Below are 8344 nucleotides of genomic sequence, written 5' to 3' on the forward strand. Positions count from 1 at the left end.
AAATTCCATTTTTTCTATTTTATCCAAGTCATATGGCCCACTCAATATTTTATTTCACACAGACTGCAAAGATCAAACTCATTTTCTGAATTCATTTTATTTATGCATTCACTCCCAATGGATTGTTCGATTTGTTTAGACAAGTCGGCAACAATATTAATAAAACCAGCAATTCAAATAAAATGACTCCTGCTACTACCAATGATTGTTTTATATTAATACCAATATATGTACCGATACTTCTAATTAAAATAATAATAGTAATAATATTTCTTATTTCCTCTGGTGGGGGGCATGGTAACCATAATCATTATAATTGTGACTGCATTGTGGCCAGTGAGGAGAAAAGAATACTGTATGCAAAGCATAGTATATCTTCTGCATACTGTAGGTCAGGGGTCAGCAACCTTCGGCACTCCAGTTACTGTGAAACTACAATTCCCAGCATGTTCAGTTCATTTCTATGGGAGTTCGGAGAAGAGTAGGTATGCATGCTGAGAGTTGTAGTTTCACAAAAGCTGGAGTACTGGAGGTTGCCTAACCCTGCAGGTCATCAATATCATATTGATTGGCACCCCCACTGATTAGCTGTTTTGGGCTACCACCACACCTGTGTCTATACAGTCTGCAGAATTGGAGGCAGACAGCACTGTACACTGCGTAGTGGCCATTTCGGGGTACTGCAGCTCAGCTCCTATTCATATGCGGAGTCTTCACAAGTACGGAGTCTTCTGCAGTGGTCACAGGTTGTTGATGTAACATCACAGCCCAGTAATTGGCAAGAAGAACTGGAGTGGCAGTGCTGGATCTGTTAGTACGTACGTACTACGTAAGTACTAACCAATTCTTTATGACAGATCTGGAAGGTTGTCAGGCTTTCTCCTGAAACCAGCCAACCCATTTAAGGCCTTTTACACATATGTGGCTGTGTTCCTATTCTAATACTAACAACAGATTTTTACATACGGATGTAGGAAAGTTTAACTTGACACTAAAAGTGATATGCAAATGAGCTTTTTGGTGCACTATAGGTGGCACCCTTGCACCTTGTACACAAAAAGCTGTGCCCTGTATTGTGAACAGCCCTGTCCTCAGTGAGTGGGGATGTAAACTCACCTATTCCTGTGTTCTTGCACGGAAATTGGCACAGGGGCTGCATAGTACAGATACCTTGAGCCCTGTCGAGCAACAGGGCTGTACTGCACATCAACTAATTCCCTTCGTAATGGCACAAGTGAGAGAATTCAGGGAAAGGCAAGATAACATTGCTAGCCTGGCCCTGTCACTCACTGCTGGGAGGGAGGGGTTATCCGCGATACAGGATAGAGATTTTAGCGTGACAAGAAAAAAGGGTGCCATCTACATTGCATCTAATTTGTATATAAAAATAGATATCAATTCTCAGCAACAGATCTAGATGGGAGCAGGAACTTTTGAATCAGCAGAACAGAACAAATCTGACAGTGGTCTTTGTTTAGTACTGACAGCTGACAGATTTCCTTTAAACTATCTCATTAGTGGGGTCTGGCCGCTGGAAGCCTACCGCTTCTGAGAACTGAGGTCCTGTTTCGCTGTCTGAACTGAAAGGCAGGTGGCACATGCATGCTGCTGCTCCATATTGCTCTACAGGACTGCCGGAGATTTCCAAGCACTGTATTCAGCATCTTAAAGAGGACCTTTCACCGATCCTGCGGCGCCCAGGGATCTCACTGCACTTACTATTATCCCTGGGCGCCGCTCCGTTCTCCCGCTATGCCCTCCGGTATCTCCGGTCACAAAGTCATGGTAGGCGGAGATTCCTGTCACTAAGTTATGGTAGGCGGAGTCTGCCCTTGTTCTGCTGTAGCGCTGGCCAATCGCAGCGCAGAGCTTACAGCCTGGGAGAAAATAACCTTATATAATAATAAATAGTTTTTCCCTAGCCTGTGGATGGGTGATAAATTTAATACTTGCACAGCCCCTTTAAAAATTACTTGCCAAAATCCTTATGCAAATGCCTCATATGAGAAGGTGTCATCAAAGTTGATCTGTAACCTGTGAGAAAAGATGAATATCCAACAGACATGCACAAGAGACTCACAAGACAGTCTGATATCCTGTTAGTCCATACCAAATATTATCTCAGATGTACAAGACAAGCCGTACTTTATACCGTAACGTCAGTCTATAGTCTCTCATAGATACCAATACAGTACGTCAGACCTGGAGATATTAATGTCTTGATTTGTTATGCAATGTTTTTGCCATGTTCCGGTTTGTCCTGTACACCAACAGATAAGGTATCATTGGCATTGGGGGGCACTAATGAATGAGATTAACCAACCCATTCCTTCTCCCCCCTCTTGGTCCTGCTTCCTGCCAGGATGGGGAGTTTTAGCAAGACTAGTGTGGAGTGAGGAAGCACAGTCTGGAGCTCCTACTCCAAAGGTCTTAGAAATAAGCGTATCTGCTCCTGCTAAATAGGAGCCAGGCCTTCACAGAAGGATCCAGCTGCGAGAAAGAAGTGAAAAGTTAATATTGGCTGTTACCTATTGGATTAATCCAATAGGTAACAGTAGATTTAGAAAGAAAAAAAATACCCTACCAATAATAGTGCCGGGGACAAATATCTGCTAGGATTTACTTAAAAATTAGGGATGGTCCAGAAAATTTTGGAGATGTTGGCAACTATGCTCTCTAAAATATTCTCTCTCATGCATTAGTTGTGGAGGGGGGCTTTTACAAAGCCTTTAAAATTACCAGCAACAGAGATGAATGAATTGAGCAGAAAGGGGTTTGTCACATTGCTTAAGAGACTCCCCCTCCCTCTTGATCAACAGGACCAGACATCTCGCCTGGCCTTGTCAAACTCACACCTGCTCCATTGCTCCAAGTAGTGCCACAAGTGCAGAGGCTCTGCTGCTGCTACCTGAGCAGCACAGATATAGTTACATAGTTAATACGATTGAAAAAAGACCTAAGTCCACCAAGTTCAACCAACGGATAGGATGGGACGCGAATCCCAGAAGGAAGTGAAACTCAGAATTCTACACATTTTCATAAGCATTAATGTAATTTACTTTTAAGAATTCATCTAAACCATTTTTAAAACTGTCCACTGTTCCTGCTGTGACCACGTCCTGAGGAAGTCTATTCCACAGATTCACAGTTCTTACGGTAAAGAAGCTTTGACGCTTCTAGAGACTGAATTTTATCTTCTACAGTCAGAGGCAGTGCTCCCTTGTCTTTTGAGGGCATTTGACATGGAACAGTTTTCCACAGTATTTTTTGTATGGCCATTTATATATTTGTATAGGTTAATCATGTCCCCCCTTAGACGTCTCTTCTCAAGACTAAATAAATTCAATTATTTTAATATTTCTTCATAACGATGACCCTCTAGGCCCCTTATCAATTTAGTTGCTCTCCTCTGTATTTTTTCTAGCTGCAGTGCGTCCTTTCTATGGACTGGTGCCCAGAACTGAACTGCATATTCCAGATGAGGCCGCACCAACGCTTTGTAAAGTGGTAATATTACATCCCTGCCCATACCTCGTTTAATGCATGACAATATCCTGGTGGCCTTAGAAGCAGCCGATTAACATTGTATGCTGTTATTTATTTAGCCTACCATCTATAAGGACACCCAAATAGGACATATGAAGCACAGAGATTATTACTACCAAGATTCATAACTTTACATTTATCCACATTGAACCTCATTTACCAAGTAGATGCCCAATCACTCAGAGTGTTCAAGTCAGTTTGTATTTTATGGACATCTTCCATAGACTGCACAGTACTACACAGCTTAGTGTCATCTGAAAAAATAGAAATGGTGCTATTAATCCCATCCTCAATATCATTAATAAATAAATTAAATAATACCCAGCACTGAACCTTAGGGTACACCACTTATAACCCAGGACCATTTTGAATAGGTGTAAGGATGTGGGGCAAGGGACCTTAAATGTATTACTCTGCTATGTTGTAAATTGTATAATTACTGAAACATCTCACTCTGGTCAGTTGATGGCAGCAAAGGACAAGATGATAAAAATCTACATTAGAGCTGCCTATCAGAGGGATACTATAACCTATTAAATTTGCAAAGTTGAAAAATAGCTAATTTATGGGCTGTTTTGCACTCTTACAAGTGTGATTGCAAACTGAATAAGCAGGTTTGACACTGCACTTAGCTAATGACTTGCATCACACTCTCTCTGTGTAAGGGGAGGAGGTGCCTGGAGAAGCAAGAAATGAGCAGATGGAGGCTGTGCTTGGTGCTGCTGGAAACCAGAAGAGAAGATCTCAGGTATGGAAGGGAATGGACCGGCTCATGGTAGAGACTGGCAACAGCACAAAGGGGAGGTTTGCAACAACGACCCCAGGAGTGTCATGTCTGTAGGATCCAGTTCTGAGTGGACCAGGAGATAAAATAAAGCACCAAGAACCTGCTCAAAGAACTGTAAGTGTGGCTTTGCTGCGTCACATTTCACCACACGATTGAAGTGGCATTTGGACATACAATAATGCTCCAAGTACAGTTACATTGCGGTGTACAGGCTGCAAGCTAATGCATAGCCCTAAGGGACTCATACGCTGACACCTTCCTATCTCACTGGCTGCTTATAGGGTGTTATATGCTGCGAGCTGGAGTAAGGATTAAAGTTACAAGAGACAGACATAATTTCCCTGTGGATTACAAATAGTATTGTGCAATACTTAGGGTGCGCCCCAACAAGGAACTTGTCCAGGAATATACAAGTGCAGCTAGGCCGCTTAATGGACTTTGGAGAAAACATCACATTTAGGCCTCATGCACACGACAGTATTTTTTCACGGTCCGCAAAAACGGGGTCCGTAGGTCCGTGATCCGTGACCGTTTTTTCGTCCGTGGGTCTTCCTTGTTTTTTGGAGGATCCACGGACATGAAAAATGAAAAAAAATCTAAGTCAAGTTTGCCATTGAAATGATAGGAAAAAACGGACATGGATCACGGACACGGATCACGGACACGGATGACAATCTTGTGTGCATCCGTGATTTTTCACGGACCCATTGACTTGAATGGGTCCGTGAACCGTTGGCCGTGAAAAAAATAGGACAGGTCATATTTTTTTCACGGCCAGGAAACACGGATCACGGATGCGGCTGCCAGACGGTGCATTTTCCTATTTTTCCACGGACCCATTGAAAGTCAATGGGTTCGTGAAAAAAAACGGAAAGCGGCACAACGGCCACGGATGCACACAACGGTCGTGTGCATGAGGCCTTACTAGGCCATATTTTTATATTTACTGTTGGTTCATTCTCTGTTACCAATCTGATTTATATATTCTCAGCTGCTTGTCCACTGCATTGGTCAGTAAACTCAACTGCTGTGAAAGAACCGTTGTCTGTGTGGCATTGTGTACCTTCTACCTGTGGGCCTAGCCCTAGGCTTCCTTTCATAGGAATCATTGACCACAACTCTCTGGACACAGTCCTCCAGCTAGTTTTCAATCCAATTACAAACTATACTTTCCAAGCCTTACTTTACCTATTAAATGACTATGAGGGACAGTATCAAAATCCTTTGCAAAATTCAGAAACACTACATCGACAGCCTCCTCTCACCTCTCTGTGAAAACTTCTGTCCTTGGTAAACCCATGTTGGTAATCACTTATAATGTTATTTACAGTCACATACTCCTGTATATAGTCCCTGTTCATGCACCACTTCCATATGTACCTAGATGTGAGCAGCACATGCACAGTCGGGATCTGCGCTGCTCGGGCGGCAGCAGCAGAGACCCTGCACTTGCATTGCTACCTGGAGGAAGAACACAGGCACAGGCACAGGTGAGATGTTTGGCCCTGTTGATCACTGGGGAGAGTGGAGTATTTTGAGCAGCAGGGCCAACCATTCAATGCTCAAGAAGGCTGACTTTTGAACTAATCCAATTTGTATAAATCAATTCTCTTATTTCTAGTCAGTAATTATCAACTGAGTACATTCTCCTTCTATTGTTGTACCTGAGTTTTGCTGATTTCATGCTGGTAGTGGAGACATCCCGTATAAAAGAAGATGTGTATTTTATCACATGACAGTAAAAATTAATATTTAATTTTAGACCCCATATTGTCAGCAGCAGTGGTTAGATACCATAGGCTATGGGACTAATCGCATTACCTCTAGCTTTTTCATATGGCAATATTGTACTTATTAAGCCATGTTTTTACCAAATACGTCCTGACTAATGTGGCCTGCCAGAATTTCTGTTTTACATTTGATATTATTTTCATATTACTGTTATTTCCCTGCCAGATGCAACTGTGCAACTATTTATTGATCTCCATGGTTGTTCCCTGCACTTTGAAAATAGAAATAAATTATTTTGCATGAAAACATATGTTTATGACAAAGAAATGTCTTTCTGAGTATACACTTTTTACAATTTTCATTTTAGTCAGAAGAATTTTTCTTGAGAAGGATAAAATAAGAGTTTACTTGTATTGCTTTTGTGATTTGTTGCTGGGTCACACTTTTTCATTTAACCACTTCCTTACCACCACACGACAATATATGCTATGGAAGTAGGCTGTTAACTGTCAACTGCAAAAAAACATATGGCGGCTGCTTTATTTGGTGCTGGGTGGTGCTGCAGATCCCTGTGACAGCACTGTTAGTCTAGTTCTACATGGTGACATGTGTCACGTGACAGGAAGTCGCAGTAAAGTTACGCAAAACAAAAATTCCTGAAACTTGTTTTCAGCTTGCTGTTGCAAGACTAATTAAGAGCTCAGCCAAGTCGCAGCCATAAGCAGTACCCCAGACCTGGGTGTATCTGCAAATGTTTTATTGTAAATTGTTTGGTATTTTTATATTATGTATTGTTTATGTTTTGGTCAAATGTTTCAGTAAGGATGTGGTTGGTAAATGGTTGGCAGGAACAGGGCTAACCACCCTATTTCTCCTCTCTTGGTATGAGTGGGCTGCTCCTGATTCCTGCCAAGAAGAGGAGTTCCTGAATAACCTTACAAGGGAGAGGAAGCACACTGCAGAGCTCCTGCTTCCGGTAAAGATTCTTCAGAGAGACCAACTCGATTTTGCTTTAAACACTTGAGAAACAACACAGCAGAGTAAGCAGCTGAAAAATTGAATACCTACACTGCTTTAAGCTGAGGGACTACGAATCAGACACTCATCATCAAAGAAGTCTAGACCTGATAGTGGACATCTGTACCCATAAGTGCTCAGTTGCAGCAATTCAAACTGCCTCTATTCCTGCTTTAATAATGCCAGAAACTGTGCTTTAAATCTGGTGCTATTTAATGTACCAGAAGCTGTGTTTTGCACTAAGTAAAAAAAAAGACATTTGTTTATACATTCATTTCTGGCCTCATTCTTCAAACTTCATTTCCACTGCATCGATCCCCAGAGAGCAACAACCTGAGGGAGTATACTGTGACATAACACTTCATCAGGGTCACTACCAGTCCTATTCTCTGCATCAAAAATAATTTCTGTGTGGTGTCAGGAACAGTTTAAAGCAGCAGTCCCAAAAATTGGAGTAAGTCCCTTCTCCAGAAAGACAACCAAAGTACATATGTATGGGTCCGAGCTAGGCTTCCACAGGCTGGTGTTTCACTCACAGGAAGATTCAAATCGAGATTCCACGATGTCACCGGTGCATCTCCAGTTACAATCTCAATACCGACCAGCAAGGTTTTTCTCCTTCAGGAGAAACAGAACATAGTGCAATACCCAATGTGCTAAATATTCAGTAAGATTTATTGTACTTACAAACATCGATTGGTAACAAGCGTGTATAGATGCCCGACCCGGGTTTCGCCTTTGCTTCATCTGGGGCGTTACAAACTAATCAGTAAAAGCTGTGGTCTTATACCTCCCAACTCTTATGTCATATCCTGTTTCCCGAATCAGGATTCAAATATAATCTTATACATACATATCGATAAAATATTAGATTATTTATAATCGCATTCTAAAATCGCCGACTTTTAAAACACAGACTCTAAAATCGTATGCGAAAATAACACAGACTCGAAAATAATATATGAAAATTGCACACATAAAATTGCCGACATACTGATACATTAGTGAATTAATAACTGACTTCAATAATTGAAGCCCGTTGCCAATGTGCGTGCTCTGAGTTGAGCATGAGCCACACATGTGGTCTAGAAATTGCACTTCCATATCTCTTATACACATTTCATACAATCGAAAGATTTATACTTGTAACCCAAAAACCTTCATATATATATAAATACACCTATGGCATGGAAACTAATAATATACTCAGAACTACATAATCCCCATTATGCTGAATCCTATATTAACCCACTATATACCTAA

Source organism: Bufo gargarizans, chromosome 5 (assembly GCF_014858855.1).
Source record: "Bufo gargarizans isolate SCDJY-AF-19 chromosome 5, ASM1485885v1, whole genome shotgun sequence".
Lineage (NCBI taxonomy): Eukaryota > Metazoa > Chordata > Amphibia > Anura > Bufonidae > Bufo > Bufo gargarizans.